Source organism: Salvelinus sp. IW2-2015, linkage group LG4q.1:29 (genome assembly GCF_002910315.2).
Source record: "Salvelinus sp. IW2-2015 linkage group LG4q.1:29, ASM291031v2, whole genome shotgun sequence".
Lineage (NCBI taxonomy): Eukaryota > Metazoa > Chordata > Actinopteri > Salmoniformes > Salmonidae > Salvelinus > Salvelinus sp. IW2-2015.
The window spans coordinates 35646811-35669454 of record NC_036842.1 but is presented as its reverse complement, the minus strand read 5'-3'; the positions used below and the strand labels follow the sequence as shown (position 1 = coordinate 35669454).

At 41.2% G+C, this 22644-nt stretch overlaps 2 long non-coding RNA genes across 3 annotated transcripts; both read left to right on the top strand.

The window, feature by feature from the left end:
* Nucleotides 1-1885: 1885 nt before the first annotated feature.
* On the top strand, nt 1886-15396 carry LOC111961917 (uncharacterized). The gene is made up of 5 exons (XR_002877052.2): nt 1886-2233; nt 8058-8188; nt 9183-9234; nt 14674-14941; nt 15235-15396. It is a non-coding gene; the product is annotated as an uncharacterized lncRNA (long non-coding RNA).
* Nucleotides 15397-15475: 79 nt separating this feature from the next.
* LOC111961918 (uncharacterized) lies at nt 15476-20551 on the top strand. 2 transcript variants are annotated; one of them, XR_011479633.1, is made up of 4 exons: nt 15476-15773; nt 16155-16341; nt 16435-17683; nt 18880-20551. It is a non-coding gene; the product is annotated as an uncharacterized lncRNA (long non-coding RNA). The 2 variants fall into 2 exon arrangements; XR_002877053.2 differs by having other exon boundaries at nt 16435-20551.
* Nucleotides 20552-22644: the final 2093 nt, after the last annotated feature.

Genomic DNA, 22644 nt, shown 5'->3' with positions numbered 1-22644 from the left:
AAAATTGGTAATGCAGTGCTCTTCCTCCTGTGCACCATCATTGCTGTGGTGAAGGTCAGGGCAAACTCACTCTGGTGAAATTAAAGATGATTACAGTAAAAACCAGACAGGTGTCTCTGGTGAGACCAAGGGACAGATTTATTTCTTGCACCTGCTTTTTCAGTGATAAGACACACAAAATAAGAAACTGTTTTATAGTATATTTTACCTATGTAAACTCAGCAAAAAAAGAAACGTCCCTTTTTCAGTACCCAGTCTTTCAAAGATAAATCGTAAAAATCCAAATAACTTCACAGTTTAACACAGTTTAACACTTAACACTGTTTCCCATGCTTGTTCATTGACCCATAAACAATTAATGAACATGCACCTGTGGAACGGTCGTTTAGACACTAACAGTTTACAGACGGTAGGCAATTATGGTCACAGTTATGAAAGCTTAGGACACTAAAGAGGCCTTTTTACTGATTCTGAAAAACACCAAAAGAAAGATGCCCAGGGTCCCTGCTCATCTGTGTGAACGTGCCTTAGGCATGCTGCAAGGAGGCATGAGGACTGCAGATGTGGCCAGGGCAATAAATTGCAATGTCCAAACTGTGAGACGCCTAAGACAGAGCTACAGGGAGACAGGACGGACAGCTGATCGTCCTCGCAGTGGCAGATCACTTGTAACAACACCTGCACAGGATCGGTACATCCGAAGATCACACCTACGGGACAGGTACAGGATGGCAACAACAACTGCCCAAGTTACACCAGGAACGCACAATCCCTCCATCAGTGCTCAGACTGTCCGCAATTGGCTGAAAGAGGCTGGACTGAGGGCTTGTATGCCTGTTGTAAGGCAGGTCCTCACCAGACATCACTGGCAACAACGTTGCCTATGGGCACAAACCCACCGTCGCTGGATCAGACAGGACTGGCAAAAAGTGCTCTTCACTGACGAGTCGATGTTTTGTCTAACCAGGGGTGATGGTCGGATTCGCGTTTATCGTCGAAGGAATGAGTGTTACACAGAGGCCTGTACTCTGGAGCGGGATCAATTTGGAGGTGGTGGGTCCGTCATGGTCTGGGGCGGTGTGTCACAGCATCGTCGGACTGAGCTTGTTGTCATTTCAGGCAATCTCAACGCTGTGCTTTACAGGGAAGACATCCTCCTCCCTCATGTGGTACCCTTCCTGCAGGCTCATCCTGACATGACCCTCCAGCATGACAATGCCACCAGCCATACTGCTCGTTCTGTGCGTGATTTCCTGCAAGACAAGAATGTCAGTGTTCTGCCATGGCCAGCGAAGAGCCTGGATCTCAATCCCATTGAGCACGTCTGGGACCTGTTGGATCGGAGGGTGAGGGCTAGGGCCATTCCCCCCAGAAATGTCCGGGAACTTGCAGGTGCGTTGGTGGAAGAGTGGGGTAACATCTCACAGCAAGAACTGGCAAATCTGGTGCAGTCCATGAGGAGGAGATGCACTGCAGTACCTAATGCAGCTGGTGGCCACACCGGATACTGACTGTTACTTTTGATTTTGACCCCCCCCCTTTGTTCAGGGACACATTATTCCATTTCTGTTAGTCACATGTCTGTGGAACTTGTTCAGTTTATGTCTCAGTTGTTGAACTTGTTATGTTCATACAAATATTTACACGTTAAGTTTGCTGAAAATATACGCAGTTGACAGTGAGAGGGCGTTTCTTTTTTTGCTAAGTTTATTTTACCTAATTTGACTTTTTAATCCATAAACTGTTTTTTTTTTGCAACGAAGCTTGTTCAAGACACTTTTCTTTCAGTAATTGATTATGGTGACTTAATGTACATGCATGAAGCCTCCTCTGTGCTACAGAGACTGGATTCAGTCTATGGTGGGCTGGACCTCAATTTACATGCACAGATAGCTACATTGGTATGTGTTCATATATAAAGCCCTTCTGGGTAAACTCCCCCACTACCTCTGTAGCCTGTTCTACTTTAACCACTAGCAGTTACCAGACACAGGTTGCTACGTAAAGTCCCCACCCAGTTAGGCAAGACAGCCTTAGACTATTGCTCACCAGAGACATGGAATAGTCTGCAAAGTATACTTCACCCCTCACTTGTTCAGTCATTCTCTTTGGTGGCTTGGTTCTTGACACATACATTGTGCATTGGTACCATATATCAAATACGGAGACACAGAGCCAGAAATGGATTCTCATCTCTCCCTCTCCCTCCTCCTCCTCATCTCCAGACTCTCAGGTAAGGGTAACAAGTCCTTTAGGGGGAAATGACATGGCAAGTGGCAACGTGGTAGACAGTCCCATGAATTCATCGTAAAATTGAGGATTAGCTGATAACTGCAAAACAAACATTCTGGATAATGTAGGGAACCTTCAACTATTTATTGATCAACACTTTGAAATTCTCTAACCAGAATTGTACACATTGAAGCAAACAAGAGCACTACTATTGATTATTTTATTTAATTAGCACATTTGTATATCATATATCAAATCAAATCATGTATTGTGTTAATAAAGATGGAGGACCTGGTAGCGTATTTAATTGGTTTTGAGCAGAAACAGTTGAGATGGAGTCAGAGGTTTAAAAATATATATTTTACAGTTTAAGTCAGGGATCATCAACTAGATTCTGCAGCGGGGTGATTTTTTTCTCAAGCGGATGGTCAGGGGGTCGGAATATAATTACAAGTAATTTATAGACTGCAAATTGACCCCAAGAAGCCCAAACAGATGACTGTCACGCCCTGATCTTAGAGGGTCTTTTTATTTCTCTATTTGGTTAGGTCAGGGTGTGATTTGGGTGGGCATTCTAGTTTTCTATTTCTTTGTTGGCCGGGTATGGTTCCCAATCAGAGGCAGCTGTCTATCGTTGTCTCTGATTGGGAATCATACTTAGGCAGCCTGTTTTCCACCCTAGTTTGTGGGATCTTGTCTTTGTATAGTTGCTGTTTAGCGTTACAGAGCTTTACGTTCGTTTCGTGGTTTGTTGTTATTTGGTGTCATTTGAAAATAAAGTAAAATGTACGCCTACAACGCTGCACCTTGGTCTCATTCTATCAACGAGCGTAACAATGACTAAAACATAATCACGTCAAACCTTGCTTACATTTGTATACAATTACATACATCTTACTATTATGCTTGTTAGTACTTCAGAACAGATTTCCAAAATTAAAATCAATTTGAGCTGATTTGCTGGTCTTTTTACAGTGTTTCATGTCCAACAATAAACAAATATATTTGGGCTCAGAAAAATTGGGGAGCCAAATAAAATCACCCGGGGGTCAAATTCGGGCGCGGGCCACCAGTTGAGGAACCCTGCACTACTGAGGGGCTATGGTATGAAAGTAATGCAACGAAAGCAGAATTACTTGATCTGAAGTGCAGAAGTAGCCTATGAAGAATAATATGAATAAAGGAGGATGAAAACTATCAGGCAACTGAGGATGAATTCAAGGATTGCATGACATGTAATATCAAGATGACGGAGGAAAAGGGGGATACAATTTATTTTCAAAGGGCTCAGCGTTTCGTTGGCAGAGGAAGGTACCGTCTGTAGTGTAAAAAGTACCCAATTTTCATACTTGATTAAAAGTAAAGATACCTTAATAGAATAATACTTAAGTAAAAGTGAAAGTCACTCAGTAAAATACTATTTGAGTAAAAGTCTACAAGTATTTTGTTTTAAATATACTTAAGTATCAAAAGTAAATGTAACTGCTAAAATGTACTTAAGTATCAAAAGTAAAAGTATAAATAATTTCAAATTCCTTATTTTAAGCAAATCAGATGGCACCGTTTTCTTAATTTCGTTGTTTAAATGTATGGATAGCCAGGGGCACACCAACACTCAGACATCTGCCAGGTCAGAGGCAGTAGGGATGACCAGGGATGTTCTCTTGATAAGTGCGTGAATTGGACTATTTTCCTGTACTGCTAAGCATTCAAAATGTAACAAGTGATGGAAAATTTTATCATGTGAAGAGACAGCCTTGAACATTTTCATCTTGTCTTAGTGTCATAAATAATTATGTGAATATGTTCTATAAGTTTTGATAGGAGACGGTGCCAGACACATGCTGGAACCAACCCTATGAACCATGCCTATGTAACGTGTCAGTAAGCAGTATGTTTGAGATCTAAAAAGTAGAAGTTTACAATATACTGTATAAATATAAAAAACTACTTAAGTAGTACTTAAGTATTTTTTAGTGAAGTACTTTACACCACTGGGCACTGTCAGATAGTAGCTAGGGTAACTCACTACAAAATGAAGATTGCCTTGCTACAACAGGGTAGGGAGCTGAAGAGCACACCACTCTCTATTAATGAGCAATTCCTCCATGAAATAGTGGAGAGACGATGTGCCCTGTATCCCACTTTCAAATCAGAATGTTCTTCTGGTGGTCGATTAATTCGTATGTAAACAACTAATTGTTCAAGCATTTGAAGGTAACAATTTGGCTGTGAGTGATAACTCGTACTGAAGTAGTCCTGATACACATTGCACCTCACTATACATTATAATCCTGTATTATTATTATTACTATATTTTTTTATGCATGATGGAGTCATCATTTCTTGCTAATGCAATACATACATTTTGGACTATGTGAACCTTTTCCTTCATCTTGTTCAATTGATGCCATGCACCTGCAAATAAGATTGCTCAGATGTGCGAGTGCCTTTTTGTATTTGTAGGACTATGTGAACTTAAAATTAGGTTTAGATTTATGGGAAGGCGAAAATGGTAAATTATTACTTTTGTTTACTTATTTTGAAGCATACACAGGCGTTAAAATGGAGAAACCAAGGTTGGGTTTTGACTTTGATCTGATACAAGCTAAATGTAGAGATTGGGGTTCTTATGACTTGAATACTGTTATAGCCTACTGTGCTGCCCTTTTGGTGGATGTGAATTGGAATTTAAGATCTAATCTAATGTGAGGCTAATTAGGATAATGGATTGATAGAGGAGGGTAGGTCTGTCTAGGTTCTCTACTGGAGAATACAATCGGTGTCACAATTTTTTTAACACCATGTAAACAATACATCTCAATCTCAAACATGCAAATATTATTGTTCCGATACACACCGGCAAATGGGTTTGGTGTTGTCAAAAGGGTCTGTTAACTCTGCTAGCGCAGGGTTGGTTAACACTGTGTTAAACCGATAATAGCCAAAGTGATAGATCAACTATAAATGTGTGTGTGTAGAGAGAAGGTTGGTTTACAGGTTTACTCACTCTAGATTGTCAGAACTGCATGTTATCTTGCCCTGGCTGTGTCAGGGTCGATTATAAGTTAAACATATGTATCCCTTCATGGGTTGTGTGATGCGGAGGACAAATATTTACTCGCAGTCAATAGCGGCTCTTAAAATGTATTTGTCCATCTTCTTTCTTGAAATATGTCTCTCTGCTGACAGGCAGCATGCATGTAATGGACATTAACAACTGTTCTTGTGATATTATATAGAAGGACCCTTCTCTTTTAACATTATAAAAAATGTGTTATTTTACTGCTCTAATTACGTTGGTAACCAGTTTATAATAGCAATAAGGCACCTCGGGGGTTTGTGGTATATGGTCAATATATCACGGCTAAGGGCTGTGTCCAGGCACTCCGCGATGCGTCGTGCTTAAGAACAGCAGTGGCTCTGGTGGTTGTTGATGATCTTTTTGGCCTCCCTGTGATATCGGGTGCTGTAGGTGTCCTGGATGGCAGGCAGTGTTCCCCCGGTGAATACTTGGGCAGATCGCACCCCCCTCTGGAGATCCATGGTGTTGTGGGCAGTGTAGTTGCCGTACCAGGCAGTGATACAGCCCGAAAGGATGCTCTCAATGGTGTGTCTGTAAAGGTTTGTGAGGGTCTTAGGGGCCAAGACTAATTTCTTCAGCCTCCTGAGGTGGAAGAGGTGACGTTGCGCCTTCTTCACTACACTGTCTGTGTGGGTAGACCATTTCAGTGATGTATACGCCGAGGAACTTCAAGTTTTTCACCTTTTCACAGTCCCCAAATCCAGAACAAATTCAAGAAAGAATACAGTATTATATAGAGCCATTATTGCAAGGAACTACCTTCCATCTCATATTGCTCAAATGAACAGCAAACCTGGTTTAAAAAAACAGCTAAAGCAACACCTCACCAAACAACACCTCTCCCCTATTGGACCTAGATTGATTGTGTGTATTGATATGTCATTTGTGTGCCTTTTAAAAATTGATGTAGTTCTGTCCTTGAGTTTTTCGTGTCTATTAATGTTCTGTATTATGTCATGTTTCATGTTTTGTGTGGACCCAAGGTAGAGTAGCTGCTGCTTTCGCAACAGCTAATGGGGATCCTAATAAAATACTAAATACCAAATATGACCCTTAAGTTGCCTCTCAAAGCACTTCACGATGACAGAAGTGAGTGCTACGGGGCGGTAGTCATTTAGTTCAGCTACCTTTGCTTTCTTGCGTACAGGAACATTGGTGGGTGTCTTGAATCCAGTCGGGACAGCAGACTGGGAAAGGGAGAGATTGAATATGTCCGTAAACACTTCAGCTAGTGTTTAGGTGGGAAAAGTAAGGAACTTGTCTGTTGGCCCTGCATTAAAGACCAAAATTGGTTAAAGAAAATTGTGATAAATAAAAATATATACCAGTTTCATTTAAGGACCAAAAAACTGACAGCTGTGCCATATAAATTGCAAAATAGTTGGGAAGAGATTTTCGTTGTACCGATTCCACGGCACATGGTTTATGAATTGACACGCAAAACGGCGCCGGATTCAAAACTTCACATTTTTTAAATTACAATTATTATACAAAATTCTTGCAGCCAATAGAATGTTATATTTATGGGGGATACAATCTTCCCAGCTCTGCAGATATTGCTGCGAGGACGCAGAGTCATTAGATTACATTACATTTATTTTGGCACTGTCCATAGATGCCTTGTTTTTGGTCACAGGTCCAGGAATGGCTGAAGAATTGCAACATTTACCTGGAGCTAACTCTGCAAATAGCAATACTGGGTGATTTGAAAAGTCATAGTCAATTGATCAATAATATAATTATTTTAGCAAAAATTTTATCTTAAATTTACAATCTGTAGAAACTATGACAATAGAAAGATTGAGTACTTTTGTGAAGTGTCACAGCACAGTTGAAAAATATATGGCAAATAGAAATCCAAAATGGATGGTGTTAAGAGATAGATGGGAGGGGTTGAATGGAGCTGAAGGTTGGGACTAATAACAAGATGACAAATGTAAAACATATGGGGTCTGTAAAATGTATGTAGGTTCAGAACTTTTGTGAAATAGCACGGTTAAAAATAGAAATCAAACTGGATGGACATCAGAAATAGAGGAAGGCCAGGACTGAAAACAAACAAAATATAGTTATTGTAAAATAGATTGTCTGCAAAATGTGTATAGTATGTATAAGCTGGAAGTAGAAGCCTAAGTGTTATTGTTTATTAGTTTACTCCAATTGGGGGAGGGGGGGGGGGTTTGCGGAGAAAAATAAACTAAGGTATATAAAATAAAATAAATTGTATGTGTATATATATACGTATATTTACTTACCCCAGAAAATATATATTTATATGTACTTACCCCAGAAAATATATGGGGGATAGGAAATGATGCAGACAATTACATTGATGGAAGCAACAACCTATCCGTAATGATCCACCGCCAAGAAGAAAAAAGTAAAAAAATAAATGAAAAGAATGTATAAAACACTTTAGCTAGCAAGTCCTGTGTAGCTCAGTTGGTAGAACATGGTGCTTGCAGTTCCAGGGTGGTGGGTTTGATTCCCACGGTGGATCAGTGCAGTAAAGTTTTAAAGATGTATGCATTCACTACTGTAAGTCACTCTGGATAAGAGTGTCTGCTAAAATCTAAAATGTCTTTGCATGCTCTGAAGACGCGGCTAGCGTTGCAGCCTTGCTAGCCTTTATGTACCTGTTTCCAAGCTGTAGTGGCATCTAAACTGATTGGCATCTAAACTCCGTCACAAATTGTCCCTCTTCACCTCTCTTCCTGTGTGTGTCCCTCCTCTCTTCTAGGCAGAACCAGATGATAATGTGGTCTACAGCCCGCTATCCCAACAGCTGGACCCATTTTCTGCCAATGGTGATGGTGTGACGTACAGCACTGTTGTCCCCAAGAGGAGGAACCAGCTAAATGTGGCAGACTGGTGGGGTTATAGAGGAAGTCACATATCAGAATCAGCTTTATTGTCCTACAAGAGGAACATCAGGAAACAAACAACAGTCAGACATAAAAAGCACCACCCACCTGGCCATAGGAGGAAGATACATGGAACTGTTTAGAATTGTGATAGTCCCTGGGATGAAACTCCTGAAGCGTGCAGTGAGATATTTAATAGTCTGAAATCTCTGACCTGATGGGAGAAGATCAAAGCAGTGGAGGAGTGGATAGTCTGGGCTGGAGATCATGTGGTGGGCTTTACTCTGGATAGCTCCTTCATTAAGAAGGAACCGTTTTGGAGTGTAGAGTCCAATCAGTTTAGATGCCGTGTCGTGGATCCTTAATAGTTTATTGTGGTGTGAGACTGTGTGCATGTTGTGGTAGCAGATACTTCAGTAGATAAGTAGTGGTGATGATGCTCTGGTAGACTAGCTGAAGGAGTTTGGGTTTGACAGACAGGTTGATCAGACGCCTGATGACAGACAGACGTTGCTGAGACTTCTTTGTTATTTCAGTGGTGTGTTGATCGAAGGTGAGCTTGTGGTCTTATGTAATTCAGAGGTACTTGAATGAAGGAACCATTTCAACAGCCTCTCCTCTGATGAGGACAGGGCCGTTACAGGTTATTTATTTTGTTTTGGAGACGTGGAGATTCAGGTAGTTGTTGTGGCAACATTACCTGAATTGGGTAACAGATTATCTGTATTGCTGGAAGGGGGTCATTCAGGAAGGACAGGATGGCTGTGTTATCAGAACACTTGAAAAGGAGGGTTTTGTGGTCTGTGCTTTGTCAGTTATTGGTGTATAGGGTGCAGACACTGAAAATGTGTTATGCTGTAAACATTTCTGAGTTTTAATGTCTTTATATATCTCTTCAGCTATTCTGCAACAAATGGTTAAAGTGTTTCCAAGCTGTAGTCTACATTCCATCATCACAAATTGTCCCTCTTCTACCTGTGTGTGTCCCTCCTCTCCTCTAGGCAGAACCAGATGATAATGTGGTCTACAGCTCACTAGCATAACACCACACAGGTCAGTGTTGACTTCTCTCTCATGTACCTTTTTTATTTTTTAAATCCTTTTTTCAACTAGGCAAGTCAGTTAAGGACAAATTCTTATTTACAATGAGGGCCTACACCGGCCAAACCCAGACGACGCTGGGACAATTGTGTGCCGCCCTATGGGACTCCCAATCACGGCCGGTTGTGATACAGTCTGGAATCGAACCAGGGAGTAAGTAGTGATGCCTCAAGCACTGATATGCAGTGCCTTAGACCACTGTGCCACTCAGAAGCCCTCTGGAACCCACACAGATTATGCTAATCTCTCAACAAAGAAACAGACAAGACCATACAAATCAAATCAAGTTTATTTTATATAGCCCTTCGTACATCAGCTAATATCTCGAAGTGCTGTACAGAAACCCAGCCTAAAACCCCAAACAGCAAGCAATGCAGGTGTAGAAGCACGGTGGCTAGGAAAAACTCCCTAGAAAGGCCAAAACCTAGGAAGAAACCTAGAGAGGAACTAGGCTATGAGGGGTGGCCAGTCCTCTTCTGGCTGTGCCGGGTGGAGATTATAACAGAACATGGCCAAGATGTTCAAAATGTTCATAAGTGACAAGCATGGTCAAATAGTAATCAGGAATAAATGTCAGTTGGCTTTTCATAGCCGATCATTAAGTTGAAAACAGCAGGTCTGGGACAGGTAGGGGTTCCATAACCGCAGGCAGAACAGTTGAAACTGGAATAGCAGCAAGGCCAGGTGGACTGGGGACAGCAAGGAGTCATCATGCCCGGTAGTCCTGACGTATGGTCCTAGGGCTCAGGTCCTCCGAGAGAGAGGAAAGAAAGAGAGAAGGAGAGAATTAGAGAGAGCCAAGATTTTCAAAATGTTCATAAATGACAAGCATGGTCAAATAATAATCAGGAATAAATGTCAGTTGGCTTTCATAGCCGATCATTAAGAGTTGAAAGCAGCAGGTCTGGGACAGGTAGGGGTTCCATAACCGCAGGCGAACAGTTGAAACTGGAACAGCAGCAAGGCCAGGTGGACTGGGGACAGCAAGGAGTCATCATGCCCGGTAATCCTGACGTATGTCCTAGGGCTCAGGTTCTCCGAGAGAGAGAAAGAAAGAGAAGAGAAGGAGAGAATTAGAGAGAGCATGCTTAATTCACACAGGACACTGGATAAGACAGGAGAAAGTACTCCAGATATAACCAACTGACCCTAGCCCCCCGACACATAAACTACTGCAGCATAAATACTGGAGGCTGAGACAGGAGGGGTCAGGAGACACTGTGGCCCCATCCGATGATAACCCCCGGACAGGGCCAAACAGGAAGGATATAACCCACCCCACTTTGCCAAAGCACAGCCCCCGCACCACTAGAGGGATATCTTCAACCACCCACTTACAATCCTGAGACAAGGCCGAGTATAGCCACAAGATCTCCACCACAGCACAAACCAAGGGGGGGCGCCAACCCAGACAGGAAGATCACGTCAGTAACTCAACCCACTCAAGTGACGCACCCCTCCTAGGGACGGCATGAAAGAGCACCAGTAAGCCAGTGACTCAGCCCCTGTAATAGGGTTAGAGGCAGAGAATCCCAGTGGAGAGAGGGGAACCGGCCAGGCAGAGACAGCAAGGGCGGTTCGTTGCTCCAGAGCCTTTCCGTTCACCTTCACACTCCTGGGCCAGACTACACTCAATCATATGACCTACTGAAGAGATAAGTCTTCAGTAAAGACTTAAAGGTTGAGACCGAGTCTGCGTCTCTCACATGGGTAGGCAGACCGTTCCATAAAAATAGAGATCTATAAGGAGAAAGCCCTGCCTCAGCTGTTTGCTTAGAAATTCTAGGGACAATTAGGAGGCCTGCGTCTGTGACCGTAGGCGTACGTGTAGGTATGTACGGCAGGACCAACTCGGAAAGATAGGTAGGAGCAAGCCCATGTACGCTTTATAGGTTAACAGTAAAACCTTGAAATCAGCCCTTGCCTTAACAGGAAGCCAGTGTAGGAAGCTAGCACTGGAGTAATATGATCAAATTTCTTGGTTCTAGTCAGGATTCTAGCAGCCGTATTTAGCACTAACTGAAGTTTATTTAGTGCTTTATCCAGGTAGCCGGAAAGTAGAGCATTGCAGTAGTCTAACCTAGAAAGTAACAAATGCATGGTTATTTTTCTTCTGCGATCATTTTTGGACAGAAGATTTTCTGATTTTTGCATGTTACGTAGATGGAAAAAAGCTGTCCTTGAAACAGTCTTGATATGTTCGTTAAAAGAGAGATCAGGTCAAGAGTAACGCCGAGGTCCTTCACAGTTTTATTTGAGACGACTTTACAACCATCAAGATTAATTGTCAGATTTAACAGAAGATCTCTTTGTTTCTTGGGACCTAGAACAAGCAATCTCTGTTTTGTCCGAGTTAAAAGTAGAAAGTTTTCAGCCATCCACTTCCTTATGTCTGAAACACAGGCTTTCTAGCGAGGGCAATTTTGGGGCTTCACCATGTTTCATTGAAATGTACAGCTGTGTGTCATCCGCATAGCAGTGAAAGTTAACATTATGTTTTCGAATAACATCCCCAAGAGGTAAATATATATAGTGAAAACAATAGTGGTCCTTAAACGGAACCTTGAGGAACACCGAAATGTACAGTTGATTTGTCAGAGGACAAACCATTCACAGAGACAAACTGATATCTTTCGACAGATAAGATCTAAACCAGGCCAGAACTTGTCCGTGTAGACCAATTTGGGTTTCCAGTCTCTCCAAAAGAATGTGGTGATCGATGGTGTCAAAGGCAGCACTAAGGTCTAGTAGCACGAGGACAGATGCAGAGCCTCGGTCTGACGCCATTAAAAGGTCATTTACCACCTTCACAAGTGCAGTCTCAGTGCTATGATGGGGTCTAAAACCAGACTGAAGCATTTCATATACATTGTTTGTCTTCAGGAAGGCAGTGAGTTGCTGCGCAACAGCTTTTTCAATTTTTTTTGAGAGGAATGGAAGATTCGATATAGGCCGATAGTTTTTTATATTTTCCGGGTTAAGGTTTACTACTACATTACTACTGTATATGTACAATACATCACTCTTTAGTGTCTCACTTTTTAAAAATCCTCATCATACAGAGAAGATGACTACATTGTTATCATTATTTCTATAATAAGCCTGTATTGTGCGCCAAACTACTTTCTGTCCAGCAGAGGGCAGTAACACAACAGTGACTGACTGAGTGAAGATCTTGGGCTTAAAGAGCCCTCATGCTGGAAGGACAGCCCACACCCCCTCCTGTGTCACAACATGAGTCATGACTATCTATCTGCCTCCAATATGCTTCTGCCCACACCTCCTAACCCACCTGTCTCCTTGTTGTGTCCATAAACTACTGAAGACAGTCTGCTGTGCTTGTTTTGATTAGCACAACATATCTGTTATCTCTCTAGTCTAAGTCTTAACCGGGGGAGGGAAAGGGATAGGGGGGTACCTAGTCAGTTGGGCGGGGGGTACTAAAGGCGGGGGGTACTAAGTTAACATATGGAATTGTTTTAAGATGGTCAAACCAAGGATCATTTAGCTATTTGATTTAGACTTTTAAGACCAAGAGTATAAAAATTATTATATATATATATTTAATTTTTTAAAAATTTATTTGGCATTAGTGCTATCAGCCAATAGAAATGCAATAAATAACAGATATTTAGAAAGGAAGTTCGTTCTGAAGTGTCCTTCCAGTATCAGAGAGATATAAGAAAGATTGGAATATTTTAGATTTTTTTTACATGTGTTTATCCCAGTGCCGATTTTAGTATGTAAATCTTGTTGGGGCAAAAATAAATGTTTTTTAGATGCATGCCAGCAAAGACAGCACACAACACTAAACAATACATTAATTGCACTATAACAGTGACAAACTGTTAGGGCCTACATAAAGCTGTCCCAACAGCAGAGTCCCAACAGCAGTCCCAACGCTTTACCGAATAAATAAATTAATTTGTATTTTCATGTCAAATTGTCAATTGGCAACCCATCCCTTATGAGATTAATTGATTAACTATTAAACCGTTCAGATGCTACAGATGTGTTTGTGGCAAGACCAATTTTTGGGATGTCTCATGGTCTGACAAACACTGCTCTAGCTCTGTCACCTTTCACCGCAGATGCAAGGGTGATAAAAACACATATCTCTGCCTTAAACAGACACATTTTGATTGGGATTTGTTAATTATGTTAATTAGATTACAGCAGGGTCGCGGAAATAGTAGGCTAAGGGTTATATTATTTATATGCTGCCCACCAACCAATGTTTCCTCTAATATTTTGGGGCACATTGCAAATTTGAGGTCCTTTGAATTTAAACTTATTTGAGTATTTTGTGCATCTTCCAGCGTGCGTTTGCATTGAACACTGAGGCTGTACCCTTACAGTTTTAGACTGTAGCCAATAGGCTATTGTGACTATTTGAGCATAATGTAGGCCAGCAAAACTAATGTATGAACAAGCAAAACCAATGGAACATATCCCATAACATTTTCACATGGAAATAGCTTATGATTTCTATGATATAGTCTACAGTAGCCGATATGTGGTATTCAATGCAGGCCTACATTATAACATTAATGAATGATTTTTGACTTGGTCTGTAACATATTGGGCCTAATAGGTGACTGGAAATTGCATTGCATTGTGCTGTATGATGCAAGAAACCACTTTACAAAAGACAATTTATTATTATTACCATACAGAGAATTATAAACCTGGTAGTTCGGGCCCTGAATGCTGATTGGCTGACAGCCATGGTATATCAGACCGTATACCACGGGTATGACAAAACACTTATTTTCACTGCTCTAATTACATTGGTAAAAAGTTTATAACAGCAACAGGGCACCTCAGGGTTTGTGATATATGGCTAATAAAACACGGCTAAGGGATGTCCAGGCACTCCGCGTTGCATCGTACTTTATCTGACTGGTATTCAAAAACGTCTTGAAATGTAGCCTACACGTTTTGTGCTCTTGCAGGAAGCAGTAACTGCCCAATGTTGACCTATACTTATCTTTAACTGGGCTAATAACTCAATAAGTAGCAAAGAATATCAACAAATGTGCACATGCGTGGCTCAGCACTCCTAATGGAACTGATCTGAAAACCGCATTCAGTCACGGGTGATTGAAACACGTTTCATGGGCTACCCCCCCCCAACAGAATTCTACTCTGTTGAAAAGTAGGCTAATAGAAGTCCATGAAATGTAATAGTTTCTATCTGCCACTGAGGGGGGCATATACACTCAAACAGAGGCAGGAAGAGAGTTAAAGACAGCTATAGCTGTTAGGAAGTGCAGTCATTCTCTTTGGGGCATTGGACCTTGTCAAAGACATTGTGAATTGGTACCATATAACTTACGGAGACACATACCCAGACATGGCTTCTCATCTCTCCCTCCTCATCTTCTCCAGACTCTCAGGTAAGGGTAACATGTTTCTATGAAGTGCTGAAGTTGAGGTCAGGGACTGAGACTGGACACATGCTGAAACTCTGAAGACAGGAGCAGTACCCTACAGCAGAACATTGATGTCACCAGAAGAAATGTCTTAACGGTGACTATGAGTGGACTGAAGATGGAAAACACTGGCTGGTACAGGTGTGGATTGGGAGACCTTATGAAACCTGTTCACATCACAGTCAGACAATAAACCACAACACAAAGTACCTCCACTATGACCAGTGAGTAGAGAGCAATCAGATACTGTAGAATTAAGTATTAACCTGGTTTTATCCAGTCTTGCTGGCTGATCATCTAAAATAAATTTATTGTAACCTGATTCAGAGCTTTTGGGAATACTTAGTGGTCCTACCATTGGTTTGAACTCAACCGTGCTAATACTAAGTTAAAATCCACATATTGGGGTAAATTAAATAAACTGATCAAGACAATCATAGCTTAGCCACGATGTCTTGTTACAGTTCAGTCTACCCTGTGTCTCTCTGGTATTGACATTGTTGTTTTTACCTCACAGCAACCCAAGCTCCAACCAATTAATGCTGAGTCTGTTCAGACTGACCACAACACAGTCCAAGGACCTGAGCCTGTTCAGACTGACAACAACACAGTCCAAGGACCTGAGTCTGTTCAGACTGACCAACTCCAAGGACCTTAGCCTGTTCAGACTGACAACAACACAGTCAAGGACTGAGTCTGTTCAGACTGACCACAACACGTCAAGGACCTAGCCTGTTCAGACTGACACACACACACAGTCCAAGGACCTGAGTCTGTTCAGACTGACCACACACTCCAAGGACCTTAGCCTGTTCAGACTGACAACAACACAGTCCAAGGACCTGAGCCTGTTCAGACTGACCACACAGACCAAGGACCTGAGCCTGTTCAGACTGACCACACAGTCCAAGGACCTGAGTCTGTTCAGACTGACCACACAGTCCAAGGACCTGAGTCTGTTCAGACTGACAACAACACAGTCCAAGGACCTGAGCCTGTTCAGACTGACAACACAGTCCAAGGACCTGAGGGGGGCAAGGAGAAGGACACCATGAGGTAATTATCACTCATTCAGCTGTATTTCACACTTATTCTTCCAAATGGATGGCAATATGAAGAAAGGTAACATTTTCTGTTTTTCACACTAGAGTTTAGGGCACAAAAACACCCTCCTGAAATGTTTTCACACAGAGTACAGGCCAAGACACTGTTATAGAGATATTTACCAACATAGAGACATTTACCACTTCCTTGTTCCTCTGTGGTTGTAGAAGTAGCAGCCTTCTATTCTTGTATGGCCAAGATTCACACATAAAAGGTGTGAAGAGCTGAACAAATGTTTCCATTTTGTCATAGCAGCACAAAAAAACAATAAAATAAAAATCAATTATATTTACTGTGTCTGTGATGTTTTATGGACTAGTCTCTTACCATCAGTTCCATAGATCTAAAAGTCCTACTGATTCCTCTGGGAATGTTGGTGGTGGTGATATCTGGTGTCCTAGTCACATGGAAGATCCCTACACTACCACCTTCATTGATCCTCACTCATTAAACACCTTGTGCAGTAAAAATCACTGCTGCTGCTAACTGTTCAATATACATTACACTGCCTCTAGAAATAGTAAGTATTCCCTTTACAATTCCTCTTAAAAAATATATTCTATTGCAGAAATGTACAGAGGAACATGTTCTCAATGTTTAAGTTCTTCTACAGATGGGAGAGAACATTCTTCTACCTGCCAAAAATGGGTAATGCATTGCTCTTCCTACTGTGTACCATCATTGCTGTGGTGAAGTTCAAGGCAAACCGACTCCGTGGTGAAACTAAAGATGAGTAGAAACCAGACAGGTCTCTCTGGTGAGACCAAGGGACAGATTTACTTCTTGTACCTGCTTTTTCAGGGATAAAACACAAATAAGAAACTGTTCATTTATGTTACATTTGATGGTCTTTGACCTAAATTGACCATTTAATCCATATGTTGTAGGCCACATATTATTTGTTTCGTAGTTGATCTTATTTACTGAATCATAGTCTTACTGTACTATTGTCACGTCCTGACCATAGTGCTTATGTGTTTTGCTTGTTTTAGTGTTGGTCAGGACGTGAGCTGGGTGGGCATTCTATGTTGTGTGTCTAGTTTGTCTGTTTCTGTGTTCAGCCTAATATGGTTCTCAATCAGAGGCAGCTGTCAATCGTTGTCCCTGATTGAGAATCATATATAGGTGGCTTGTTTTGTGTTGGGATTTTGTGGGTGGTTGTTTTCTGTGTCAGTGTTTGTGCCACACGGGACTGTGACGGTTAATTTGTTTTGTTATTTTGTAATTGTATATTGTTTTCATGTTATTAAATCATGGAAACTTACCACGCTGTACATTGGTCCTCCGATCCTTCTCGCCTCTCCTCGTCCGATGAGGAGGACGAAATAGACTGCCGTTACAACTATGCTGTCTGCTCTATATGTTAAATGCATGCTTTGTTAATAAACTTTCAAATCTATTAAGATATTCTTATAAAGTTGTGTCTCTGCCCAAATACATTGTTTTTGAGGTGTGTCTGCTTGTAAGCACCATCTATGCTTGAACTTTTACTGTTTACTCCATCTTAACTGTTGCTGCTCAACACCAACTAAATAGGCTGCCAGGTCCTCCATCTTTATCAACACTATAACACTAATTCAATTACGTTTTTAAAAAGGAGGCCTTAGAGCTTGATGTTACAACTAGTTGGTAGAATGTAGTAGTTTCTATCTGCCTCTGAGGAGGGCATATACACTAACAGAAGCAGGAAGAGAGTTAAAGACAGCTATAGCTATTAGGAAGTTCAGTCATTCTCTTTGGTGTCTTGGTCCTTGACACGCACACTGTGCATTGGTACCATATAACATACAGAGAAACATACCCAGAAATGGTTTCTCTTCTCTCCCTCCTCCTCCTCCTCTTCATCTTCTCCAGACTCTCAGGTAAGGGTAACATGTTTCTATGAAGTGCTAAAGTTTAGGTCAGGGACTGAGACTGGACACATGCTGAAACTCTGAAGACAGGAGCAGTAGCTTGTCTTATATGGTGGTGAATTTACAAGATTGTTTTAATACTGCTATTGCATCAAATGGTTGTTTTATGCAATAGAATAGGGTTCTTAGAGCTCTCATGTGTCTGTTAACACTGACATTCAATTTACGATGGCTTGGTGATAACTTAAAGACTGCATTTAATTCCATGATTCGTGTCTGTGTGCCTGTCTGTCGGTGCCAGGGAGACCCTGTCACATTCGTTATAAGGATCGGACCAAGGCGCAGCGTGGTATGCGTACATTCTTATTTATTAAAAGAATGAAACACTGAACAAACTAACAAAATAACAACACGAACCGTGAAGCTATACAAACGAGTGATGCCAGGCAACTACACATAGACAAGATCCCACAAACACCAAAGGGAAAATGGCTACCTAAATATGATCCCCAATCAGAGACAACGATAAACAGCTGCCTCTGATTGGGAACCATATCAGGCCACCATAGACATACAAATCACCTAGACCTACAAAAAACCCTAGACATACAAAAAACCTAGACAATACAAAAACTAGCGTACCCACCCTAGTCACGTCCTGACCTAACCAAAATATAAAGAAAACAGAGATATCTAAGGTCAGGGAGTGACAGACGCAATCTCCAGTTTATTTAAGGAAAATATTTAGTATTCTAGGTTGCATTGGTATTTTTGTATAATCAAGCAGTTAATGAACTAGAGACAGATATTTGGCGCCATGTACGTTACATCTTGATTTCTGTTGCATGAGAGCACAATGTACCTTTGTATAGACTTCAACGTATCTGTTCCTGGTCACAAGGAATCAGGAAGACTGTCGTTGTAACCGGTACTGATGGTTTGAACTTTAACTCTACACCATTGGGTGATTGTTAACGTTCCATTACTGCAGTAATTACAAATAAAGTTTGATGGTTTTGAGGAAATCTAAAAGTCTCTCCTGTGATTAGAATAAATCCACCACACTTATAAATAACACTTCCTGCATTATGTGTTAAAGTATTATGTGTTATAGTATTATGTGTTATAGTCCAGATGGACTGTAATTTTATGCTGTGAGAATTTGCTTTTATTCCAATCTAATGTGTTTTCTCTTGTGTCTACAGGTGCTTATCGTGTGTCTGTGAAGACAGGAGGCTCCATCACCATCCCATGTCGCTATGATCTGAAATACAAAACCCATGTGAAATACTTGTGTAAAGGAGATTATTTGTATAGTTGCTCCCCTGTTGTACCCACGGACCCTCCTGAGAGCACAGATAAGGCCTCAATCTCTTATCAACCAGCAAATGATCACTGTTACTATGACTGATCTGGAGCCAGGGGAGATCAATGGTGGATCAGATGTCTGTACAGAATGGTTGGAACTATCTGTAACTACAGGAAACTCTTCCATATGATTACATGACTGGTGTTCTGGTTACATTTACTGGTGTCACTATTATTGTTGAAGTTGACATGAGGAATGTTGGTATATGTCTACTTTCTGTTCTCTATACATCATATCATCATTATGATATTTGTGGTCAGTTGTTACAAAAAACACTTGATCACTCAGGACCTAATTTGGTGTCTGTACCTCTGTGTTCAGATACTCCAGAACTCTATGTGGACACACAGGAGGTGACAGGAGTTGGAGGGAGTGTCATTGTAAATTGTATAGTGACATTGGACATATGGAGCAGTCCAGGATTAGTGGCAATATCTCCTGTGTGGAGAGGAATTCTGTGAATATAGATGGAACATCAGTGACATTACAACAGACCACTGATGTCACCAGAAGAAATGTCTTAACGTTGACTAGTAGTGGTCTGAAGATGAAGATCAATGTTTTTCACATGAGAGTTTAGGGCACAAAAACACCCTCCTTAACTGTTTTCACACTGAGTACAGGCCAACACACTTCCTCAGACTCTGTTATAGAGACATATACCATTATAGAGACAGATACATTTACCACTTCCTCATATCTCTGTGGTTGTAGAAGTAGCAGCATTCTATTCTTAGATGGTCACTTTCCACATAAAATGTGTGAAGAGGTGAACAAATATTTCCATTTTGTCATTGCAGCACAAAAAAAATGTATATACAGTGGGGCAAAAAAGTATTTAGTCAGCCACCAATTGTGCAAGTTCTCCCACTTAAAAAGATGAGAGAGGCCTGTAATTTTCATCATAGGTACACTTCAACTATGACAGACAAAATGAGGAGAAAAAAAATCCAGAAAATCACTTTGTAGGATTTGTTATGAATTTATTTGCAAATTATGCTTGAAAAACAACATCCTGTGTGGGGTTCAGTTTGGTTTTAGTTGACCACAAACTGTTGCTTGCCAGACTCAATAACATTGGTCTCAGTGGCTGTCAATTGGTTTAGGAAGTATCTCACAGACAGAAAACAATGTGTCTATGCTGAGAATCTAGCTTCCTTGAGATTACTAGAGGTGTACCCCAGGGTTCCATTTTATCTCCATTAAAAATATGTAATCTTACAAATACCTAGGCACAGTTGAAGTCGGAAGTTTACATACACTTAGGTTGGAGTCATTAAAACTCATTTCTCAACCACTCCACAAAATTCCTCTTAATAAACTATAGTTTTGGCAAGTCGGTTAGGACATCTACTTTGTGCACGACACAAGTCATTTTTCCAACAATTGTTTAAATACAGATTATTTCACTTATAATTCACTGTATGACAATTCCAGTGGGTCGAAAGTTCACATACACTAAGTTGACTCTGCCTTTAAACAACTTGGAAAATTCCAGAGAATGATGTCATGGCTTTAGAAGCTTCTGATAGGCTAATTGACATCATTTGTGTCAATTGGAGGTGTACCTGTGGATGTATTTCAAGGCTTACCTTCAAACTCAGTGCCTCTTTGCTTGACATCATGGGAAAATCAAAAGAAATCAGCCAAGACCTCAGAAACATTTTTGTAGACCTCCGCAAGTCTGGTTCATCCTTGGGAGCAATTTCCAAATGCCTGAAGGTACCACGTTCATATGTACAAGCAATAGTACGCAAGTATAAACACCATGGGATCACGCAGCCGTCATACCACTCAGGAAGGAGACGCGTTATGTCTCCTAGAGATGAACGTACTTTGGGGCGAAAAGTGCAAATCAATCCCAGAACAACAGCAAAGGATCTTGTGAAGATGCTGGAGGAAACAGGTACAAAAGTATCTATATCCACAGTAAAACGAGTCCAATATTGTCATAACCTGAAAGGCCAATCAGCAAGGAAGAAGCCACTGCTCCAAAACCACCATAAAAAAATCCAGACTACGGTTTGCAACTGCACATGGGGACAAAGTTTGTACTTTTTGGAGAAATGTCCTCTGGTCTTATGAAACAAAAAATAGAACTGTTTGGCCATAGTGACCATCGTTATGTTTGGAGGAAAAAGGGGGATGCTTGCAAGCTGAAGAACACCATTCCAACCGTGAAGCACGGGGGTGGCAGCATCATGTTGTGGGGGTGCTTTGCTGCAGGAGGGACTGGTGTACTTCACAAAATAGATGGCATCATGAGGGAGGAAAATTATGTGGATATATTGAAGCAACATCTCAAGACATCAAATCAAATTATATTTGTCACATACACATGGTTAGCAGATGTTAATGCGAGTGTAGCGAGCGAAATGCTTGTGCTTCTAGTTCCGACAATGCAGTAATAACCAACAAGTAAACTAACAAGTAATCCCTAAGTGTAAAGGGATAAAGAATATGTACATAAAGATATATGAATGAGTGATGGTACAGAACGGCATAGGCAAGATGCAGTAGATGGTATAGTGTACAGTCTATACATATGAGATGAGTAATGTAGGGTATGTAAACATAAAGTGGCATAGTTTAAAGTGGCTAGTGATACATGTATTACATAAAGATGGCAAGATGCAGTGGATGATATACAGTACAGTATATACATATACCTATGAGATGAGTAATGTAGGGTATGTAAACATTATATTAAGTGGCATTGTTTAAAGTGGCTAGTGATACATTTTTACATAATTTCCAACAATTCCCATTATTAAAGTGGCTGGAGTTGAGTCAGTATGTTGGCAGCGGCCACTAAATGTTAGTGGTGGCTGTTTAACAGTCTGATGGCCTTGAGATAGAAGCTGTTTTTCAGTCTCTCGGTCCCTGCTTTGATGCACCTGTACTGACCTCAGTTTCACGCGAATGCTGCCATCAATCCACGGTTTCTGGTTTGGGAAGTTTAATCGTTGCTGTGGTACGACATCGTCAATGCACTTTCTAATGAACTCGCTCACCGAATCAGCGTATTCGCCAATGTTGTTGTTGACGCAATGCGAACATATCCCAATCCACGTGATCGAAGCAGTCTTGAAGCTGGAATCAGAATTGGTCGACCAGCGTTGAACAGACCTGAGCGCGGGAGCTTGCTGTTTTAGTTTCTGTTGTAGGCTGAAATCAACCAAAATGGAGTCGTGGTCAGCTTTTCCGAAAGGAGGCGGGGGGAGGGCCTTATATGCGTCGCAGAAGTTAGTATAACAATGATCCAAGGTTTTACCAGCCCTGGTGGCACAATCGAATATGCTGATAGAATTAGGGAGTTTTGTTTTCAGATTAGCCTTGTTAAAATCCCAGCTACGATGAATGCAGCCTCAGGGTGTGTGGTTTCCAGTTTAAAGAGTCAGAGATAAAGTTTGTTCAGGCCATCGATGTTCTGTTGGGGGAATATATACGGCTGTGATTATAATCGAAGAGAATTCCCTTGGTAGATAATGCGTCGACATTTGATTGTGAGGAATTCTAAACTGGTGAACAGAATGACTTGAGTTCCTGTATGTGTTATGATCACACCACGTCTCGTTGATCATAAGGCATACACCCCCAC